Source organism: Manis pentadactyla, chromosome 3, assembly GCF_030020395.1.
Source record: "Manis pentadactyla isolate mManPen7 chromosome 3, mManPen7.hap1, whole genome shotgun sequence".
Classification (NCBI taxonomy): domain Eukaryota; kingdom Metazoa; phylum Chordata; class Mammalia; order Pholidota; family Manidae; genus Manis; species Manis pentadactyla.
Window position 1 is genome coordinate 6,192,601 of NC_080021.1, and position 25,496 is coordinate 6,218,096.

Sequence of the window (25,496 nt, forward strand, 5' to 3'; positions counted from 1 at the left end):
AATATTCTGACTTGAAATTTTTGATTCCAAATGTGATTTCCTTTATCCATTTGAGTTGGGTCAGACTTTGAGGGCGAAGAGATCACTGATCTTTCTCTTGAGCAGAAAATGGCTTTAGACTCAGCCTCTGACTTGCAGAGAGTTTTTGACCTTCGCTAAGTTATGCAGGTTTGTATATTATAATATGCATCAGTATATATATCAATATAACTAGGTGTAGATATATCAATATCTGTCTATTATCTATCATCTATCAATCTAGAGACAGAGAGAAAGCAGGAGAAAGTACATAACATATGACCTGTGAATGAGAAAAAACGCTTGTTCTTTGCACCTCCCTCCGGTTGCTCTTGCTGCCTCCAAGACACCGGCAATCTGGCCCCAGATCTGACATCAGCATCTCTGCGATGCAGTCTGCAGGGGCCCCTTGGGTGAGAAGCAGCTTGGGCTCTAAGGGGGCGCTGCACGCTCCGCGCTCCCAGGGCGTGTTGCAGGTCCTCTCACTGCACGGTGCTATTCAATTACATGTCCTGATCTCCAGTTGGCTACCATCTCTTTCTGACACATTTTTAATGCACATTTTCTATTGTAATATGAGAGAGATTAAAAAGAATCACACCAAGAGTTGTTGAATTAAGTTAAAATAAAAAAGAATTTGAGATTTGAACAAGAAAAATGTTTGAAAATATATTTCCACCAATTCTTTCTTCTTTTAGCAGATGAAAATCAAACAAAGCAAAACCTTAACCAAAACCAAACCAAACCTGAGTCCTAGACAAGGGGATGTGATGTGGCCAAGATAATTGATTTTTATATGCATTTTATATTGACTCACACTTTATTCAAGGATTCTCCTCGGCCCAGCCGGGCCCTGCTTCCAGGCCTGAGCTGTACCTGCAGGTTGGCACTGGCACCAGCAGCGCAGGCCTCCCTCCCTCCCTCCCTCCCTCCTTCCCATTTGCTGGGTCTGGTCTGCTCTACCACCCGCCCCCTCAGAGCCCAGACAAGGTCCCCTTGTCCTCTGGGAGAGAAGAGAACCTCAGTGCCTCATACCAGCCAGGCACGGACTAACGGCTTTCATTTACGGTGGGCTTTGTTCATTTGTTTTGGAATTAGAACAGGTGCCTGCGATAGGTGTCATTAGTTTGGCGGGTGAGAGAACGTGGCCTCCACGGGGTTAACAGCTGTATACCTCTATTCAGTGATGGGATGACATGGATAGTCTAAATAGGCTTAGTCTTAAAAGGGTCTCAGAGCTTTTTGTCCCTCCTTCATTCAGTAAACATCCTCTGAGTCCCTAAAAAGAGCACAGGTGTTCCTCACCTGTTCTGAGGATCTCCAAGAAGAGTAAGGGAGGGGCGAACAAAGCTACTGCATCCTAAGGTACCCTGGGGAAGCACGATGGCCATATTCACAGGGGTGCTTGTCAACAAGAGGAAGAGACGGTGTCTTGCCAATGGGTTTCAGCCCAAGTTTGCTGTGGATTCAATGTGATCAAAGAAATTGACAGCAAAATGTTCTTGGGGTGAAAGGGTTATACCCAACTTTATTTCCAGGTGGCAGGTCGGTCACTAAAATCCTGTTCACTCAGAGCGAGTCTGCATGCAGAAAGCCGGTCTCTGCCTCTGGGCTCCTCTGTCCGCACAGCTGTCCTCCAGGCCTCTCTGCACAGCCGTCCTGCACAGCCACCCTCTGGGCCTCTGTCCTCAGCGCTGCCCCCACTCCAGCCTCTACTCTGCTCTCCTGCAGCCTTGCAGCCCTGCCACCCCGTAGTGCTCAGAGCACTGGGCGGAGCTCTTTATACAGAGTCAAATTGCCCACAGGTGTGCAGTGAGCTAGTCAACCAGGGCCAGGTGAGAATCCTGCCACAGGAACTCTCATTTTATCCACAGATGGTGTCAGTGTCAAGGCACTGTTTGTCACTGCTCCCACACAGCAGAGCCCCACCAGGTCCCACACCTCAAACTGCTCAGCCTGTCCCCTCTCATCCACAGGACAGTCAAGCAGTAAGAATAACACCTTCTAAGGGCAGTTTAAAAGGCTGTCTGCTTTCACAGCTGATATGATTCGGCCAAAAACTCATCCTATGTGTTTTCTCTATGTCTTCCCAGACAATAGCAGTGCCTTTGTAACTTACTATTCTTGTAATAACAGATCATAACTGGGTATTCTCTCTCAGAAATACTGGCCACTTTCATAATATTTAATGCCACACACCAGGGATTTAATCTATGTCCTTCTCAGAGCATGTCAAATGCAACTAAATTATAATGTGCTCAGAACACAGTGTATTGGATTTCAAGATAAAGCAGATTATAGCAAATATTAATCTTTTCAAATTGACAGACTAAAATATTAAACTATTGCAAACAAGAATTTTAATGTGGAAATTAAATCTTGGTTAATATTTCTAGCATTCGAGCGTCAAGGAGCCAGGTGCCAGGGTGATTATTCAAAGGCTAGAGTTTATCTCACTGAGTTGCTGATATATTAAATTGTTAGTCTTTTCTGTAGAATTATGTAAAGAGAGCATTTCTCAAATGAAACACGAAAAGCCCATTGATCAACTGAGATGGACGACAATAGTGTGTAAATCCCCTATTTTTTTTTAAATGAAGTCATTTCTTTGATTGTTCTAGGATGCTTACAGCTTTGTAGTTGCTCACTCCATGATTTTAGAAGAAAACTGGAGGTTATCTAATTAAATAAAGCTACTTGTCAGTAATGTATTATGGTCCCTATAGTTTCCAATGCAAAAATGTAACTTCAAGTATGCATATGCCTAGAAAATTCTCATAGGAACAGTGATGCACACCATATAAATATCCTAAAAAGCCTGGGCGGATTTCTGTGGACAGATCCTGTATGATGCTCAACTCTGAGCCCCCATGGAGCTGTTGAAATAAAGGCTAACCTGGCACACAGCAAGCACACAATGAATAACCATTTGCCTTCCTAAGTCTTTTAAGGACTGCTATGGTACCAAAATGTAAAGAAATTCAAGGTGGAAAAATACCCACAGGATTATAAGAATAATGTCCCCCGGCTGTGCCACCTCCATGCTGTGCTAACCTTAGGTAAGTTAGTTTCACATAAAATGAGAAAAAGATCCTTTCAGAGCTACCTCACAGGGTCGTTATAGAAATCAGATAATGTAATATACAGAGAGAGATTACAGCAAGTAAAAATAATAATAAAAGCTAGGAGAATATCAGACACCAGATAGTCCTGCTTACAAATCAAAATATCCATGGAGATAAAAAAACAAAAGGGGTAAATTTTGAAACTTGCTTCCTGACTGCAAGCTTATATAATTTTATTGCCAGAAGAGTCATAGCACGTTTCATTCAGTTTCCCTCTTTAAAATTCAAAGTCATCTTCCCAAAACCAGTCTACTTTACACAAATGCACTTGCATTGGTTTTAATTAAAAATATATTTTGTGTTTGTTTGCCTCTACACTAAGTGAATAATTATTTTTAATTGAAAAAAATCAAGGAATGAAATGTATTGTAAACGTGTTGTCTCTTCCAAATTTGGCTAGGTTGTTGATGTTTAATTAATGCAGATAATAATTTTAGCAGTTCCTAAAAGACTTAGGAAGGCAAATGATAATTCACTGTGTGCTTCCTGTGTGCCAGGTTAGCCTTTATTTTAACAGCTTCATGGAGGCTCAGAGTTGAGCATCATACTGGATCTGTCCACAGAAATCTTAGTGCGGACTTTGGTTCAGTATTTCTTATCTTTTCATATATATGTCATATATACATGCATATATCATATATATATCAACACTGTATATATATGCATTTGATATTTAAAAATGATATTTTAAAAATACATTATTTTTAAAATGAAATCATACAACGTTCAAAAGGAAATACAAAGATTAGAAATTACCAGAAGAATAATTAAATGAATGCATATAAATACATGTGTGTGTATTTGATATTTGCATAGAGATAGCTTGTAACACTGGAGGAAGACAGAAAGATACACTTTGCTCATTTTCTGACCCAAACCTAAAGTCACAGGATTCATCTCACAGCAAACAGAGGAACTTCCTGTCTTTTGCTCAGGCTCTGCTGCTTGAGATGGCCCACCTTCCCCACTGTCCACAGCATTCACCTCTCATTAAGTACGGGAGCTTTATGCTAGGGACGAGAGGAGCAACACCGTGTAGATCAGTGTGCCCCACTGCCTTCTCTGGGTGGGGGAGACCCCAAAGGGAAAGCCTAGCAGGCAATGACCAGACTGGAATAATGTCATGCCTCTGTTCAATCAGTTCATATTGACAAGAAATGAGAGGGGTGAGAAGCCTGTGCCCAAGCAAAAGCTAAGGCTCGGGCTGCCCTTCTTCAGAACCAAGTGGAAAATTCCATCCATATTCAAGAAAACCATGACAGAAAACAAAGACAGTAAGTGAACTGGAAATCACCAGTGATTCTCCTCTTTGTCATGAGACCTTGTAGACACTAGCTTCAAAATACGTCCTGACTGTCACTTCCAGCATCTACCTAGCTGCCAGCCTAAGACGTAGCTGCTATGGTCTTTTTTGTTCATCTCCTAATACTTGTGCTAAACCTGCTTCTACAATCCTTGATCTTTGTAAATCAATACGCTCTTTCCAAACTCTGTTAATCATGACACACTCCTGTTTAAAATTTTCCTGCAAATTCTCATTCTAAATACAGTGCTATTCATTCCTCACAGTGTTTGCTCCAGCGCCCTCTTTGACCTGCTCTTGGCTCCCACCACCTGTCTCATGAGCCTCCCCATTATGCACTCGGCTCCAGCCACACAGATCTTACCTTTGCTCCTTTGAAACAGTGACTGGCTCCCAACCCTACTGAGCCAGATTCCCCTGTGTCATCTTCGAATACTGCTTTAGGATCTCCGTTTCAATTTACCTTATCAGAGAACTTTCATGCTGCATGAGGTCCCTGGTGATCACCAATCCCATTACTTCCTGTCGAAAATTTTAAGGGCTATGATTTTACTATAATTATGATCAGTGTCTGAGATAATTTTTATTTATTTTTTGTCTTCCCCAAGATCAAGTAAGGTGCATAAAGACATAGCTATTATATCCAGTTTTTGCTTCCATTCAATTACTCATTCACAAAAAGAGATGCAATGAAGGGTTAGGTCCAATCGTCTGGTTCTAACACTGGCTGCCTGTATTTTGCTCGTCCATTGCTGGCAGGATGGTCACTGCCACCTGGAGAATACCCACCGCCTTACAGATGATGGCAGTGGCATGCCGACATCACACAGAAGATAAGCTCCACAGTGAGATTCAAATCCATGCCCTGAGCCAGGAGTTCCTTGCTGGGGAAGGGACGAAGTAAGGCTGACAGGGCATCTTAACAACAGCTCATAGCTTATAGATTAAATGAATAAAATTTTACAAGAAAAATAAACATAGCCTGATGAGAGGAATCTAGTTTTATTATTTGGTTTTCTAGTCTTCAGCATCAAATTTTGTTTAGTTTATATTATAGTGTTGTTTCATGAAAATGCAGTAACACTATAGAAGGGAAAAATACAGAGAGCAGGTAATGTGAAGGAGTGCAAGGGTTTTCAACTTAATTCTGTTCTGGAGGCTCTAAATATTGTATAGGATTTCTCATACATCTTCTTTTGTCTTTACGAGCACTGCATTTATACAGATTTCCTGCCCAGTTTTTTCTTATTCAAATTCAGTTCTTAAATGTTTCGATGTTGAGCCTCCAAATTTGCTGTTGATAGGTTTCCTAATACTGATTCAGCAGGGCATTTCAGTAGTGCTTCAAACTGACTTGATTCAGAATTGCAAGACTGATTCTCCTGAGAATCCTCGGGTAGTAGATAACAATGATGATGTTAGTAATACAACAGCTTCCTTTTTTTGAAATATTGCTATGTGCCAAAACTGTACTAATAAAAATTTATGTTACTATTTATTTTTCAAAACAGCCCTTTGAGATATGCATCACTCATGTTGTGCAGATCAAAATATACTGGTCTAGGTAAATCACTAGTTTATAAAACCAGAGATAGAGTAAGATTTGAACCAAGGACTGTCTGAGAGCAAAGCTTATTATTACTATAACTGCTGCTGCTCCTAAAAATAATAATAATAACATATTAGAGAAATTGGAGAAAAGTAGGAAAAAGTAGAGGAAAAAAGGAGCTGAAGGTGAAGGAAAGGGGAGAAAAAGAACCATCACTTAAAAGACTTTTCCACTTATCTTCTTACTGAATCTTTTAAAATCGTTGCAACAGGTAAGACTCGATGGGTGTCGGGCACTCCTGCAAAGTGACATTATGGATCGACAGGGTATGTCCTAAAGGACACTGTCCGTCAGTTAGGGCTACAGAGGGTTTCTGAAAACAAGGACAGTAAGTGGACTGGAAAGCACAAGACCATATTGGTGGTGGGTAGCATAGGAATGCTGAGTGTGGGCAGGGTTGAGAATCACTGCTCAGCAAACTGTCATGCTGACCTCAGTACCTTTTATCAATCACCCCAAGAGCATGTCCAGTGGTTGAATCAGCACTATACAGATGAACGGTAATTCTCAAAAGGACTCTTCAGCATATTCTTATTAGATGATCATGTTTGTTTAAAGAACTAGGAAGACAGCAGATTCTGAGGACTGTATAGTAAATGCAGCATTTAGACAATGAGCTCTGCACAAAGCCTCTGTGCTTTGATGATGCTCAGGAAACAAGAAAACTCTAGAGAAGATGTAATCTCTTCACCTGTCCTCCAAGGGTCTTACACAGAAAAGGGACAAATTAATGGACATGGGCAAATGGGGAAAACTGTATCATGTTTCCACAAGATGACCACGTCATTTAGCACAGAGAGATTTGAAGTCCTCAAGAAATGGCTCATAAGAAAAATTGTCACTGCCTTGGCAATTTTGGGATTGGGTGCACAGAATGTCAGCCAGAAAACAAATAGGAAGAAATATAAAGGGCTGTGAGTCAAGCACTGTTACCATCTGTCATTTAATCACCTCTGGACCATTGACTTTTCAATAAGGCTTGAGGCAAACTGGGGAAAGATACAGGCTCATTTCAGAATGAATGGATTCCTCTTGCACTGCCTTGGGCAAAGCATAGTGGGCTGGGAGACGGAAGGGCTACCAGTTAGGTCTGTCTCCTGCTTCGGCACTAGTCAGCTCTCTGACCTAGAGCCTCTCAATTTCTGCACATTCCTATTCTTTCCTGTGAAAACACACGGAACAAAGTATCATAGAACCTAAAAACAATGCGACTGCTTAGAGCTCACTGCCCTCACTGACTTTTGGCATTTAATTATCAGGATGCAATGAGATATGTATTCTTATTTGCATCTTGCAGATAAGGGGCCAAAGACTCAGGTCATTTACAAACAAGTTGGCCTGGTTGGGAAATTAGACCAACCAGGATTCCAAATCAGGACTCAGAGAACCTAAAAGTCCATAGTATTGGTCGATATATTATATAACTGAAAGACACATGCCAAGTGCTGGGGGTTCTTCCAAATGGTGTAAATGATGGCAAAATAAGGAACCATGGAGAGAGCACCACACTTCAATTTGAAGACCTGGTTTTGAACCAAGTTGCTATTCACCAGCTGCCATTTTGTGTAATTCACAGAACTTCCTGAGACTGTACAGTTGACCTTTGAACAACATGGGGGTTATGGGTGCTGACCCCTTGCAGTCAAAAACCACACATAACTGAGTTCCCAAAACTTAACTACTACTATAGTCTACTGCTGACTGGAAGCCTGGCCCATAACATAAACAGTGGAGTAACATATATTTTGCAGATTATATGTAGTGCAGACTTTATTCTTGAAATCAAGTAAGCTAGAGGATATAAAATGTTTTTTCAAATCATCGCAAATCTCCAAAACTTTTTCCAATATATTTATTGAAAATAAATAAGTGAACTCATTCAGTTCAAACTTCTGTTGTTCAAAGGTCAACTATACATTTTAATGTACAAAAATTTGGAGAAAACAGTACTCTCATCATATTGTGAGAATCCCACATCCAAGACTAATTGAAATGTTTTATAAAAGTAGAAAATGCAATATGCAAGTAGTGATTATTTTTAGTATAAGAAATAAGCATTGGCATAATAATAATCAGTAATTTGTTATGCTTTTCTTATATTGATGATCATGCTATGTAATATCTATTTTTAATCCTTGCTTTCATCCTAAGAGGACACAGAGAATCAAAATTTTAATTTTTTAAACTAAGATATTAACACAAGACTCAACAAACAACATATGTTAGTACATATTTGTTGAATGTATGCCAAATGTCAGGAAAAAAACTTATAGAGATCAGAGAGAGATCAATAAATAATTTTTGAGGGATCCTCAAAAGGCATCAGGGGAGCAGGTCAGCACACATTACAGACAGAAGACCAGTGAGCAGAGAAGGTCTCATAACAGGCAGCTCACATTGGCGCCCAATTAAATTGTGCTTCCTGCTTGTGTAGGGTGAGTTATGGCATTCTTGGCTTGGCTTTGAGATCAATGGAACCATTCCATATGTCTGAGCATGTTGATCTGAATCATACTAGATTTGTAAGCTTCAACAGGAGATTTTTAAAAGCAGGGAAATCATGAAAGGGCAGTTTCCAGCTGGGTGCAAAATGGGGACAGGTGTATTGGGACTCTGCCAAGTTTGTACCAGGCCTGCATTAGGAAGCTAGGAAAATTACAGACAGAAGGCCTCATGATCATTCTTCACGGTTTCGCAAAGTCAAGAGGTCATTGAATTTTGTCCTAATCAACGTTTTTCTCCCTATTGTGACATGAAAACAATTATAATCTGAGAAAAGCCTTTAGTTAATTCACTCACTAATTCACCCTTCACCTACTAATCCATCCAAACATCTGTCCATTCATGTTTGCACTGATTCATTCACTTATCCAATATGTATTTTGACCCTTTTTTCTTTTCGTTTGAGCTTGCTGGGTTAAGCTCTGGAAGCAAGAAGATGGGACACAGCACAAATCCAAAAGTGAAAGACGCAGGTAGCTCCCTCCCAGTCCCCTGAAGTGGCGGCTTTCTTCGTGGTCAGCTAAGTACTTACACGCTTTGTCAAATTTAATTCTCACAACAAACCTAAGTGGATTAAGCTTCTGAGTTCAGATTTGGATTTCCCAAGTCAGACAGATTTGAAATCCAATAACGTTCTGAAAAGACAAACTAGTCTTCTGGTGTTGAGTACAATAACGTATCTGCTTCCACTGCCGTCTCCATGGTCTAGTCTCCGTCCTCTCTCGTCCATGGCTACAGATGCCCAACTGAAACTTACTGTAACTCCTCTACTTTGCACTTTGACTCTCAGCTATTTTTTCCAGGGTTGGGGCCCAGATTACCACTTGGATGCTCTTCTGTTGGAAAGCTTCTGGTAGAATACCGCAGGGGCCTCACCTTCTGGGGTCAGCTTCTCCAGAGCCATGCCCCCACTCCTGCTGGTAGAGGGCTTCAGCACTCACAGTCACAGAGTCCGAGAGGGCCACTAGAAATTTTATAGGCAAATTGGTCTGATGGTGCATTGTCTGTGTCCTCAGATTTCCAAAGATCATAAAAATAGATCTGTATTATTAAGATAGTTTTGAAAACAATGAATGCAAAATGATAATAACAATAGCCAACGGTCATTAATATGTACTATATTTATTATATTCAATAATAAAATATTGACTTGGTGCTATCTTTCTGTCTGGCACAGTTACAAGCTTTCTACCTGTTCTCTTATTTCATCTTCATACCAACCTTACGAGGTAGGCAGAATTCTGCTCCTACAGCCAAGTAAACTGAAGTATAGGAAGGCAAACGCCGAAGGGCACACGGCTACATGGTAAGAATAAAAAATAAGGTATCTGACTCCAGATCTCATAATTCAACTTTACGCTATATAAATTTTATGCTATATAACTTACCAAATATATTCTGAACAGGTGACTCAAATATGTAACAATGATTTTTTTTTTACAATGGAATTAGATCAACACAGCACAGAAGAATCCTTACTTAGGCATGACAGACACTCTCACCGGTAGGAATACGTATTTTTGGTTACATCAGAGAACATTATCCTTCTGCTTAAAAAAATGATATGACCCTTGGAATCCCGGTGGTAAAATTTGAGAAGAAATAATCATCTCTAATTTTCAGGATTTAGAAACTGAGGTTTAAAGAATTCACTTAAACTATTCAGATGCTCATGGAAATCCAGAACACAGTCTAATTTTCAGACTCACATTCAACGAATGAAGTCAATAACTACACCTTAAAACAAAATGGAAATGCTGATTTAAAGGAGACCTATTTTAACCACAACTCACATTTTTAATTGTAAGGGTTTTATGAAAGAAATAGCAGTTGAAATGGGCTAAAACTGTGTAATCTTTCACCATGTGATATATGGAAACAGGGTATTCTGAGCCCAGGAAGAATGGAATACAATGTTGTGGTCTATTGTACCGCATGTTTTATCTCTCCCTCCTCGTAAGCAACAAGATTCTCAATCTCATGGTAGCAGTGAATGCTTGTGTATCATCCAGCTCCTCTGGGTTTGTAATGCAGGGTGCTCAACACAGTTTTGCTTTTCTGAAACATTTAGTACTTCTTAATGGGTTTCTGATAGTTTTAAGAGATAAAATATACAAATTCATTTGTAATCAAGGAAATAGAAATTAAAATGGAAAAAAGAAATAAATGTCCTCACCCTCTATGCCAGTTATTAGAAATTAGGTATTTCCTTTCTTCAAAGAGCAGAGAGAACCAGTTGAAATCAACTTATTGCAATAGACATAATAACTTGTCTTCCAGTTTTCTCTGAGAAGGCCATAGTTACTTGTACAGAGAAAATGTTTCTCAAAGGTAAACTTTACACAGAGGTAGACTAATGACACTATCCTGTGTCTACCATATAATTGGGGACAGATATTATATTACATATAATATGTTATTTAGTTCTCAAAAAATAAACGATAAAACAAAACAAAACCAGAAACACATAAACAGTAACAACAACATCAACATTAACACATTTTATATACAGTCATCATCCACATTTCAGGTAGAAAAATTCAGCCTCTTCAAGAAGCTTCTGCACAACAAAGGAAACCATCAACAAAACAAAAATGCAACCTACATTCTGAGAGAATATATCTGCAAATGATACATCTAGTGAGGGGCTAATATCCAAAATATATAAAGAACTCATAAGACTTAACACCAAAAAAAACCCCCAGATTAACCCAATTAAAAAATAGGCAGAGGACTTGAATAGACATTTTCCAAAGAAGACATACAGATGGCCAACAGACAGCTGAAAGGATGCTTAACATCACTAGTCATCAGGGAAATGCAAATCAAAACCAAAATGAGATATCACCTTACGCCAATCAGAATGGCTATTACCCAAAAGACAAGAAATAACGTATGTTGAAGAGGATGAGGAGAAAGGGGAACAATCCTACAGTGCTGCTGGGAATGTAAATTGGTGAAGCCACTGTGGAAAACAGTATGGAGGTTTCTTAAAAAACTAAAAATAGAAATACCATATGACCCAGTGATTCCACTTCTCAGAATTTACTCAAAGCAAACAAAATCACTAATTCAAAAAGATACATGCACTCCAATGTTTACTTCTGCATTATTTACAATAGGCAGAGAATGGAAGCAATGTAAGTGCCCACTGATAGATGAACGGACAACGGAGTTGTGGTATATATACACAATGGAATATTACTCAGCTATTAAAATGAATGCAATCTTGCCATTTGCAACAACGTGAATGGACCTAGAGGGTATTATGCTAAATAAAATAAATCAGATGGAGAAAGACAAATACCATACGATTTCATTGATATGTAGACTCTAAAAATCAAAGTAAATAACAAGAGAAATAAACTCATAATCACAGACAATGGACTATTGTTTACTATAGGGGAGTTGCTGAGGCAGGTGGGTGAAATAGGTGAAAGGGATAAAGAGGTAGAAACTTCAAATTATAAAATAAATTAGTTACAGGAATGGAAGTACAACATAGGAAATACAGCCACTAATATTGTAACTAGTGATAGGGTAACTATTCTTACCACGGTGAGCATTTAGTAATGTATATAATTGTTGACTCACTATTTTGCACATCTGAAACTAATATAATATTGTACATCAAATATATTCCAATAAAAAAGAAGTAATTAAATAAGTTTTCCAAAACCACATAGCTAATAAGCAGCAGAACTGCGATTCTTCCCTCAAAATCAGCAAAATATATTCTTCTCAAGTGTACAGAGAACATTCTTCAGGGTAGATCAGAGGCTAGACCATAAAACAAGCCTTAATCAGTTTAAAAGGCTGGGGTAAAAATTAGTTCTCTGACATAAATGGAATGAAATTAGAAATCAGTACCAGAAAAAATATTTGGGAAATTAAAAAATAATGTGGAAATTAAATAATATATTCCTAAATAAGCAATGGGTCAAACAAGAAACCATAAGGAATATTACAAAATATTTCAAAGTGAATGAAAATTAAAACACAAAATATCAAAATTTATTGGATGCACCTAAACTTATAGGATGCAATGCCTAAGGAGCAATTTATACCTGTCAATACTGATATTTAAAAAGAAATAGCTCTAATCAGTAACATAAGATTCCATGTTAGGAAACTACTACTAGTCCCACCACAACAGAAAACAAAATAAACTGATAACACCCAGAAATATCCCTATCGAAATATCAGGTGGCTTTTTTTTTGTTTTGCAAAAATTGACTAACTAGTCTTAAAATTCGTAGGGAAAATTAAAGAGCCAAAACAATCTTAAAAAAGAACAAATTTGAACTATTCATACTTCCTGACTTAAAATTTTACTGTAAAGCTACTGCGATGAGGGTAGTATTATCAGAAGGACAGACACGTAGATAGAATGGAAGCAAGAGTCCAAAAACAAACCCTTACACTGATGGCCAGTTGATTTTCAAGGAGAGTACCAAGTCAAGTCTATAGAAAACAACAGTCTTTTCAAGAAATTGTGTTGGAACAAAAGGATATACAGAGGCAAAAGCATGATGCTGGACTCCTTCTTCAACCTACATATAAAAATTAATTCAAAATGGATTATAGACTTAAATATAAGACCTAAAGGTATAAAACTTTCAGAAGGAAATGGGAATAAGTCATCATGACCTTTTATTAGGCAACAGTTTCTTAGAATCACAAGAAAAACATGAAAAGCAATTAAGAAAAAATACATAAGTTGAATTTCATAAAAATTATAAAACAATGTTTGAGCTTCAAAGGAAACCATCAATAAAGTGAGATCAACCCAAACAATGGGGGATTTAAATTATATGTCTATCTAATAAGGAACTTGTGTCCAAATATAGAAGGAACACTTTCAACTTAATAAAAAGATAGTCAATCCAATCAAATGGTCAAAGGATTTGAAATGACATTTCTTCAAAGGAGATATAGAAATGGTTAATAAGTATGTATAAAGATACTTAAAAATCATTAGTCATTAGGGAACTGCAAATCAAAATACAATGAGATACTGATTCACACCCACCAGAAACACTGAAACCAACAAGAGACAAAACACATTGGTCAGAATGTGGGAGAAATTGGAACTCTCATATATTCTGGAAGAGAATATAAAATACTGAAGCCTCCTTAAAAATAATCTGGCAGATTTTTTAAATGTTAAACTGAGAGTTACCATATGATTCAAAGTTCACTCTTGGGTATACCCAAGAACATTGAAAACGTATGTCTTTACAAAAAACCTATACAAAAATATCCATAGCAGCATTGCTCGTAATAATCAAAAAGTCAAAACAAGCCACTTGTGTATCAACTGGTGAATGGATTAAACAAATGTGATATATCTATACAATGGAAGGTTGTTCATCAATGAAATGGACTAAAGTACTGGTAAATGCTACAAAATGGATGAATCTTGGAAACATTCTTAGAGAAAAAGCCCACTCCAAAAAGCTATGCATTTTATGATCCCACTTATATTAAAATTCCAGAATAAGAATTTCCATAGAGAGAAAGTAGATCAGAGGTTTCCAGAGGACTGGGGAGAGGGTCCAATGGAGAGTGAGTGCTAATAGGTGTCTTTCTGGAATGATATAAAAACTGCTAAAATAGACATCGGTGATGTTTACATAACTTTGTAAATATACCAAAACACACTGAACTGCACACTTTAAAGGAGTGAATTTGATGTGTCAATTATGTCTGAATAAAGCTGTTATTAAAAATAAACAAACAAATGAACAAATCTCCTTTGAGACTGCATGACTCTGTCTAGTTGCTCACTGCGGGACTGTGACGTTCCCTCCATCCTAAGTCCTGTAGGAGCCATTGAATCTTTAGGTGCCATTAACCTTGGAGAAGGCCTTGTAAGGACCAGATTCTGGATTCAGATCTGTTTTCCAGGACTAACAGAATCTGCTCTTCCTCTAGGTCTTCACTGGTGCCCAGTGCTGAGAGCCTCACCTGAGAAAGTCGGTATGTCAGGGCGACCAGATCACCACCAGCACGGAGGGCAGGAAGTCGGGTTGGTGGGAAACTTAGATACAGGTATTCGCTGAGTTCTGCTGAGTTGCGCTGCTGAAGAAGATTATGAAGTTGTGTTTTGGGTGAGAAAACAGAGGAAGTTGCCAACAAAAAATTGAAACCCAGTGAGTTCATTTATCAAAGAACCTTTGTTTATGTTAGCACGTAGGTAAAACGGTAACAAATACAGGGGGAATAAATTTAATCTGTATTCAGAGCATTTTATTAAATAAAAATAGGAGAAAAACAATTCTGCAAGTCTTGTTAGTTTTAGGCAAATTGTGTTTATGGTGATGTTAATTCTGCAGTGTTATATTAGGAGATATTTTTTTAAAATGAGTGAGATAAATTTTTATAGCAGCAAAAATGGTGCTATTGAGTTTTAAAGAAGACTGGGATTCTGAATGAGAGAGGTGGGAGAAACTTTTGTCAAAGTAGTCTTTGATTCTGAATATATTTTGATGCCTTTGCCAAAATTACTGAGTTGAGAAGCAAAAAATATGTATCAATTTTATGAACATAGATGACCTGCAATGAAAGAGTATTAGCTTTCCAAAAATAATTTATTAATTCATTTCACTTCACAAGTATTTACTGAGGATTTGTTTGGGGTCTGGCACTACACTAACCATTATGTTTATAGGAACAAAATGGATACAAACTAGAATTCTCCCCCTGGGCCCCCAAAACCCATCTCGACTCCTTTGACAGAGTGAACTTTAAAGGACATATATTCTACCATATTTAAAGCATAATCTCAATGTCTTACTTGGACTTGAAAAGCTCGATTTAGTCTTAGGGCTTTTGCTTATGGGTTTGAATCAGAAGAATTTGGTCTCTTTGAAAAAATGTCATTCCCCTAAGTCCTCTATCGTTTACTTCTCAGCTACTCTGCAGGGCTTACCTGGCCATCCAGTATGGTGTCAGGTGGCCCACCAGCCACTCCATAATTTGATTCCCTTTCTATAATTACTCACTTTTGGAATATGCCATATTTACTTTTCATTTTCAAAAACAAGTTTTGCCTCTCCCTGATAAAATGTAGGCTAAAAAACAGGAACCTTCTCTGCTCCCTCACTGCTGTATCTTCAGTGCTGTGGGGTAGACACCTGAGCATTTGATGAATGGATGATTCCTGGCTTCAGTGGGGTCCATGGACTTTGACACAAATAAATACCACTATATGTAGGGAGTGCTAGAAAAGGAGAGTGTAGTATGAGATGGGAATAGGTAATGCTGTGGTGGGGGATCTATCCCGGAAAGTCAGAAATGTCCCCAGTTAGCTGAAAGCTAAGGGGGTGGACATGAGCAGGGCTGTCCTACAACCTGTGTATAAGCAGTGACAGAATAGAGATGGCCTTACAAATATTTGAACAGAGCATACTGAAGAAAGCACATCCTATTGATTCTGTTTCTCTGGAGAACCCTAATACACATAATAAAAATAAAGAAAATGTAAACATCAAAACCATTCACCAACTAATTAAATAATAAAAACTATTATTTCAATGACTACCTCACTGGAAAAAGCTGATAACATGGTCTGCATTATCAGTCGGAGTGGTGATCAGCCGATTAACAGCAGAGTGGAGAAACGTCTCAAAGGCCTCAAACACTGGTCTGCAACTTGCCGCTCCCCTTTACCGATGTCATACCACAGGGTAAACACAACACATTCGACTTGCCAATTTTCCTTTGGAAACTTGCCTATTTTTCTCCCATCCATTCATCTGTTCATCCAACCATCCATCCGGCTGTCCATCCACCCATATATTCATTGCTTTTATAACTTACTCCACAGACACGGTACACAGCCTACATGCCAGATGCTGATGGCCGATGTCCTGAAGCGTCAGAAAGGAAACACATGAAACCCGCCCTAAAACGGCTTCCGTCCCTCAGACAACCAGATCAGAGAAACCTGGAAAAATGGCGGTAATTCTCCGGCAGGAAAAATGTACCAAAAAATCGCACTGTGATTCAAAGACTCTATGATAAAGGCCTGTATGGAAAGTTTGGGAGCAAATCGAGCAAAGAAGCTAATGCAAGAACTGTGGTGTAAGGATGATGCGGCGACAGCAAGTATCCGAGGCTGTCGGGAAGCAGAGGGCGCCGACTTCCACGCTCAGCTCTGCCGCTTCCCAGCTCAATATCAGCAGGAAAGATAGGAAATTGCCCCAAGTCTCAGTTTCCTCATCTGTAACATGGAAACAATAATCTCTACCTTACCATGGTGTTATGCTGATGAAATAAGATAAAAATTCATACTGATTTCCTCCCAGTGCTGAAAATCAATCGATAGTCCATGTGTATTCTGAAGGAAGGCGTAGAATCCAGTATTATTCTCTGAGTGTGTAAGCCCAGGACAAGCCTAAAACATATTCCTTGCTATTATTGATTTGGTCTATTGTATCTCTATGAAAATGTGACAAGTCACATTGTGATTTTTTTTAAAAAAGGGCAGATTCTAAATTTTAACACACCTCTGTTATAGCACAACCCATCTAGCTTTCATAAAAATCAATGGCTTTTTGTGGTTTGTGATTCACATCATGTTAGATTACATTCATATGTACATACCTTTTCTCCTCAGATCTAATGCTTCAATTTATTAATCGAGTTCCAGTGAATCACTTACTAGAAACCTTGTCTTCAACAATACACTTTGTATCTTACGAACTTGGTAACTCACGACCCATCACTGGAGGCCGAAACACTTCAGCTCCTTCTCTAATAACCAAGGGATGCCGCCTCCACAAATCCATTCTGACAAGTCAGGCATAGTTGATTAAATCGCGCATCTCACCTCCCACTTCCTGTCCAAGAAATGCAAGATGCTCAAACTGAAGAGATGTTGATTAAGATGATGTTGGACAATTAATTATGCACCATGATAACCTCTGACCTGTGCAAGTTCTTTCTATTTTAATCAGTTGAGACTCCAAATTAGCAGATAATTACATTCTTGTGTTTTAATCAAGCCGTGGGCAGAAGGGAAAGCTGGTGAGGTACGACTCAAGTAGAGAATTCGTGCAGAGGTGATTTTTTTAATAACTGAGGGTTTGAAAGGATAACTATTTCAATTATTTTACTTTTGTTACCTGGAGTTCTCTTCAAACGGAACTTTGTGTTAAAGCACAATCTCTGAGAGGATGCGTGTTTAGGTATATAAAAACTACCAAATGTGAACCAGAGAGCAGGAAGTGTAGGGCTGATCAGTGGGAACATGTAAGAGCCGCCAGTGAATATCCCCAAGAGGCAATCCTACTCTTTTGAAGCACAAACTGCAAGAAAAGAGAGAATGATTTTATAATTTTCAAATGAGTAATCTGGCATAATATTAAGGTACAGGGAAAAAAAAGCCTACCACAAATACATCATTTCTAGCATTATTATTAATAAAAATAAGTCAACCAGTAGGAAAATCTGGGGGAGAAAAGTTTTCATAAAATGTTTAACCTATGATATACCTGCTTTACTGAGTAGTATGTACTCATTTAAAAAAGACAAATAATGTAACTTATCTGAACACAAAATCAATGTTTTACCTAGTTAAATCTATGCCCAAAAATAAAAAAAGATAAGTAAAGCTCATGCACAAGATAATGACTGACAGGAATTTTCCAGTGTCTTTATGTCTGCCTGGTGGGATAATACATTATTTTTTCTTTTGTTTTTATGTACTGCCGCAAGAATTTATGCTGCCATGGAATTCATTTATAAAAAATCCCAATGTGCTATTTTTCAAGGAGACTGACATGTAAGACTTCTGGCCAAAGTAGAAACCACAGCAATATAAAGGCCTGACCTTCATGCTGCCAACCTGGTGGATGATTGCCTGGAAGTTTTCTGAAGCCTTGTATTGAGGAAAAGCATGAGTACCTGTCCAGGCTGGGCAGGAAAGGAGGTGGGCACTGTTAGTTAGTGTCTGCCGTAAAGAAGAAAGGAACCCCAGCAGCCTTCTGCGTGATGTGTTTGCTGAGCCGGATGGTGGTGGTCAAGGGCACTGAGTCAGAGTCACACATACCAGCCTAGCCTTTTGACCAGTTAGCGGGCTGGACCTTCTCAATGTCCTTCCTGCTCAAGGTGTTAATCATTGGCAGTGCCTAGGAGCCTATTAGCAATGTAGAATCTCAGGCTCTAACCTGGGTATATGAAGCACAATGTGCATTTTAACAAGATCTCCAGGTTATTTGTAGACATATCGATGTTTACAAAGCTCTGCTCCAGCCCAGGAGTTCACCATCTATAAAAGGCTTTTATAACATTAACTACTTTGGTGAGGTTTTCAGAAATAAGTGTGATAATGCCATGCAATAGCTTATTACAATGCCTGATACATATGCAGTAGTAAATAATAGTACATATTATATTATCAAATTTCTCCAATATTTTCTGATCCCTGACACTCTTGTAAGTATATTGCAATTCTAGCAAAACCATATAGGTTCATGGGTATGTGCATTCTAAACTCAGAAGATAACAAACGCAATTCTCTAAAGTATTCACTCTACATCATATTCCACAGAGTGAACACTGATGAGCCCAAGATCTGGAAGAACTGAGTCATTAAGCAAAGATGCAATCATGTCAGGTTGATGAATGAACACTGGGGATCTAAATATTTGCAATCATTTTGAAAAGAGCTGAAATATAAAAGTTGACTCACAGAAAATCTAGATGTCTAGAGTCCCAATTCTCCGAACATTCCAGCAAATTCAAGTTTTTATTCAATATACAAACTTTGCCCCCACCCCTTCCTACCATTTCAATCCCATTCTTTCTTCTTCACAACTCAAGACGTCTAAACTGTAGAATTTTGGGTAACTTCTGAATGAGGACTTTAACAGAGAGAAATAATATAGAGCAGAAATAAAGCGGGAGGGTTAGAATCAATTTCTAAAATATATTTATGCACATACATCTTAATTTCATTGACATATATTTCACATATATTATTTCATTTTAAAAATGTATATGATACTTTTCTAAAGTGAAAACGAAATAAATGTTCTCATTTTTAAAAGATGAGCTATCGGAGGGTGAAAAAGCCAGTGAAACTTAGACAGCCATACAATTTCCGTGCATTCAGGAACCTTAGACCACGTTCTTAATTACATAATATCAATCAGGGAGATCAAAATATACACCTGACATTTTAAGACTTTTGTTTATTTCATTTCATTCATTCAAGTTACAGTTCATACATAGACTCTCTTTTGCAATACAAAAACCGAAGTGGAATAGGACAGGGCCTTGCTGCCAGGTAGTAAGAGTGTTTGTGTGTGTACTGAGGTGGTGGGCTGGGGACCACCCAGTAAGTCAGCAATCCCCATGCCCTAACACGAAGGATTCTTCCCTAATACTTTACTTGACTCCCTAACCTTCTATAGTGGGAATTTGCAAATAGTTTTGAGTCTCTATCCTGAGACACATTAGTTTTAAATGAACAGTCCTTTCTGTAAAGACAAATATTGCTTATTGGAGTGGGAAGTAGGGAGAGGGAACAGTTTAGTTAATCAATAGATCTACATGTAACGTAATTAGTGCTTTTATCAAAAGATGTGATCTCCAAGTACAGGAACTGAAGCAGCTAAAGGTACCCTTCAAAGAGAAAGCATCTGTCATATGGGGAACATCAAGATAAATATTTAAATTTTTGGTAAATTAATTAAAGCTTCAAGAGTATTCACCTGCTGAATTTTCTGTCTTCTTTAACATACCACACAAAATAATCTCTTTCCTCAATCTCCAGCAACTGCTTTCATTTCCTTTCCATTGTTCTATGCAGGCGTCGTTTTCCCCTCACGCTGACACGATGCATTCAGAGGGGGCAGGAGGGGCTGCAGGGACATGTATTACTGTCTGTGCCGTAATACCCTGGCTGAATGCACACCGTTAGCTAGACAACCACATGCTTGGGTTGACAGAGGTGCCTGTGACCCATGTGACAGGGATTAATGGGCATCTATTCTTGGCATCTTACCTTACTGAACCCAAGGTTACCTTTGTTGTTTGGAGACAATCGCAGAGTCCCCTTCCTGCCCTGATAACAACCATTTTCCTTTCAGACTGTTCAGTCACCCTGATTGTCCTTCCTTGGGAGTGAATAGCCTGAGGGAGGACGGGCTGTAATAAATATGGAGGAGTTGTTTCTGAAAAGCAGGAAACATGCTTGTGTTAAATATGAGTCAAGATCATTATTTTGAAAGCTATGTTTTTGTACTTCGGATCTCTCTCTCTCTCTCTCTCTGGTCATTGGTTTTTCTCCTCTACAAAGAGAGGAGATTGAAACAATCACTTGAGTAAATAAATGAATTTCTAATCAAAACCAAGAATCTCTAAGTGACATCTATGTCATGGTCCAGAAGATGTTTTGATTCAATTATGATGTGCTTTGTTTTTGTTTCTCAGATACCGAATGATGGCTTTAAGATTCTCTGTAGTTCATTAAAAAGTTCACATTTTGTTTTCTAAAAGTAACCTCAAGCTCCAAGCACCACCTGTAATATTAAGTCATGGTACACCTGAAGTCCTCTGATCTTGCAGACTCGTCAGTGATGTTACTTCCTATTTGTGCTTCCATTTCAGGACTCTAAATCCTTCTTATAAATCCCATTTATTGTTGCCTTTAATGACCTTGTAACATAGCATTAAATAATTGGCAGTTAAGGATCACGGGAAGATGGCAGCGTGAGTAGTTCAGAGGAAATCTCCTCCCTAAAACATATATATTTATGAAAATACAATAAATACAACTATTCCTAAAAGAGACACCAGTGGATGCAGTACAATAGCCAGGATACATCTACATCTGCGAGAACTCAGCATCACACGAAGGGGGTAAGATACAAGCTGTGGACAGGTGGGACCCGAACGCTCCCCCACCCCAAAACCTGGCGGGAAGAAAGGAGTCAGAATGGGGAGGGAGTGAAAGCCCAGGACTGCTAAACAACCAGCTCTAGAAATCTGCACCTGGAAAGCAGACACAAGGTGCACGGGGTGCTGGATAGAAATGGAAAAGCAAAACTTGTGGGCAGGTCCCCACAAGTGGCGCCCCTGAGACAAAAGAAAAGCGAGTGCTTTCTGCAAGTCTTAAAGAGACAGGGACCCCATAGCTGGACAAAGTTGTCCCAGCAGCTGGGAGTACCAGGGAAACTTAGGAGCCCTAAATGGAGGCAGTGCAGCTCTGAAGCCCCTCACAGGACTAGGCAGCCTGCCAGTCGTTCTTACAACTGGTGTGGACCCCGACACACGGGCCCAGTAGCAGGAGAGTGGGAGCGCACGCCAGGGGTGGAAGCGCTAGAAGGAACTGAGAGCAGATCCGTGTGCTGCAGGGCTAACCCACAGCAGCACGACCAAACAGCCCGGGTGCAGCTCATGTGCACTGCCAGCAGTGAAGCCAGAGCCCTGTAGAAGCCTGCGTGGAAAAGCCCCACACGCACCAGCAGCGGAGCCAAAGGGAGCAGGTGCACTCCCAGGTGCTGACCAGAATCCCAGCCCAATGCACAGCCACCCGGGCCAGACCCAATGGCCACTGCTGCTACACAGCTGCCCGGCAGGGTCGCTGCTTGCACGGAGGAGCACACCTGGCATGCCTGCCACTCACAGCAGGGCTCTGCGCTGCTCTGACGGACACCCTGCCCACAGCAGATTAGGAGATTAACCCGGTGGCTGCTCCAGGAGTGCAGGTAACCGTCACAGGCAGCGGAGAAGGGCAAGGCATCCAGCAAGCAGGAAACGACTTTCTTCTCCCAGCTGACACACCCACAACCTGCCTAAAGCCACTGCAATCACCATGAAAAGGCAAAAAAATCTGGTCCAGACCAAGATAGTTACACCTGAGAAAGGATATGCAGAGGCAGACCTAACCAGTCTTCCTGAAAAAGAATTCAAAATAAAAATCATAAACATGCTGACAGAGCTGCAGAGAAATATGCAAGAGCTAAGGGATGAAGACTGGAGGGAGATTACAGATGTTTGGAGGGAGATCACAGATGTCTGGAGGGAGATTACAGAAGTGAAACAAACTCTGGAAGGATTTATAAGTGGAATGGATAAGATGCAAGAGGCAATTGATGGAATAGAAACTAGAGAACAGGAATGCATAGAAGCTGATGCAGAGAGAGATAAAAGGATCTCCAGGAATGAAACAATATTAAGAGAACTGTGTGACCAATCCAAAAGGAACAATATCTGCATTATAGGGGTACCAGAGGAAGAAGAGAGAGAAAAAGGGATAGAAAGTGTCTTTGAAGAAATGATGGCTGAGAACTTCCCCAAATTGAGGGAGGAAATAATTGCTCAGACTACAGAGGCACAAAGAACTCCCGAGAGATGGGATCCAAAAAGGTCAAGACCAAGACACATAATAATTAAAATGGCAAAGATCAAGGACAGGGACAGAGTAATAAAGGCAGCCAGAGAGAGGAAAAATGTCACCTACAAAGGAAAACCCATCAGGCTATCATCAGACTTCTCAACAGAAACCTTACAGGCCAGAAGAGAATGACATGACATATTTAAAGCAATGAAACAGAAGGGCCTTGAACCAAGGATACTGTATCCAGCACGATTATCATTTAAATATGATGGAGGGATTAAACAATTCCCAGACAAGCAAAAGTTGAGGGAATTTGCCTCCCACAAACCACCTCTACAGGGTATCTTACAGGGACTGCTCTAGAAGGGAGCACTCCTAAAAAGAGCACAGAACAAAACACCCAACATATGAAGAAGGGAGGAGGAGGAATAAGAGGGAAAGAAATGATCATCAGATTGTGTATATAACAGCTCAATAAGTGAGTGAGGTCAGACAGTAAGGTAGTAAACAAGTTAACCTTGAACCTTTGGTAACCACAAATCTAAAGCCTGCAATGGCAATAAGTACATATCTTTCAATAATGACCTTAAATGTAAATGGACTGAATGCACTGATCAAAAGACACAGAGTAATAGAATGGATAAAAAAGCAAGACCCATCTGTATGCTGCTTACAAGAAACTCACCTCAAACACAAAGACATGCACAGATTAAAAGTCAAGGGTTGAAGAAAGATATTTCATGCAAACAACAGAGAGAAAAAAGCAGGTGTTGCAATACTAGTATCAGAAAAAATAGACCTCAAAATAAAGTAATAAGAGATAAAGAAGGACATTACATAATGATAAAGGGCTCAGTCCAACAAGAGGATATAACCATTATAAACATATATGCACCCAATACAGGAGCACCAACATATGTGAAACAAATACTAACAGAATTAAAGGAGGAAATAGAATGCAATGCATTCATTCTGGGAGAATTCAACATACCACTCACTCCAAAGGACAGATCCACCAGACAGAAAATAAGTAAGGACACAGAGGCACTGAACAGCAAACTAGAACAGATGGACCTAATAGACATCTACAGAACTCTACATCCAAAAGCAACAGGATACACATTCTTCTCAAGTGCACATGGAACATTCTCCAGAACAGACCACATACTAGGCCACAAAAAGAGCCTCAGTAAATTTCAAAAGATTGAAATCCTACCAACCAACTTTTCAGACAACAAAGGCATAAAACTAGAAATAAATTGTACAAAGAAAGCAAAAAGGCTCACAAACACATGGAGGCTTAACAACATGCTCCGAAATAATCAATGGATCAATGACCAAATTAAAATGGAGATCCAGCAATATATGGAAACAAACAACAATAACAACACAAAGCCCCAAGTTCTGTGGGATACAGTGAAAGCAGTCTTAAGAGGAAAGTATATAGTGATCCAGGCATATTTAAAGAAGAAACAACAATCCCAAATGAATGTTCTAATGTCACAATTATTGAAATTGGAAAAAGAAGAACAAACGAGGCCTAAGGTCAGCAGAAGGAGAGACATAATAAAGATCAGAGAAGAAATAAATAAAATTGAGAAGAATAAAACAATAGCAAAAATCAATGAAACCAAGAGCTGGTTCTTCGAGAAAATAAACAAAATAGATAAGCCTCTAGCCAGACTTATTAAGAGGAAAAGAGAGTCAACACAAATCAACAGTATCAGAAACGAGAAAGGAAAAATCACAACGGACCCCAGAGAAATACAAAGAATTATAGAGAATACTATGAAAACCTATATGCTAACAAGCTGGGAAACCTAGGAGAAATGGACAACTTCCTAGAAAAATACAACCTTCCAAAACTGACCCAGAAAGAAAGAGAAAATCTAAACAGACCAATTACCAGCAATGAAACTGAAGCGGTAATCAAAAAACTACCAAAGAACAAAACCCCCGGGCCAGATGGATTTACCTCGGAATTTTATCAGACATACAGGGAAGACATAATACCCATTCTCCTTAAAGTTTTCCAAAAAATAGAGGAGGAGGGGATACTCCCAAACTCATTCTATGAAGCTAACATCACCCTAATACCAAAACCAGGCAAAGACCCCACCAAAAAAGAAAACTACAGACCAATATCCCTGATGAACGTAGATGCGAAAATACTCAACAAAACATTAACAAACTGAATTCAAAAATACATCAAGACGATCATTCACCATGACCAAGTGTGATTCATCCCAGGGATGCAAGGATGGTACAACATTCGAAAGTCCATCAACATCATCCACCACATCAACAAAAAGAAGGACAAAAACCACATGATCATCTCCATAGATGCTGAAAAAGCATTTGACAAAATTCAACATCCATTCATGATAAAAACTCTCAACAAAATGGGAATAGAGGGCAAGTACCTCAACATAATAAAGGCCATATATGATAAACCCACAGCCAACATCATACTGAACAGCGAGAAGCTGAAAGCTTTTACTCTGAGATCGGGAACAAGGCAGGGATGCCCACTCTCCCCACTGTTATTCAACATAGTACTGGAGGTCCTAGCCATGGCAATCAGAC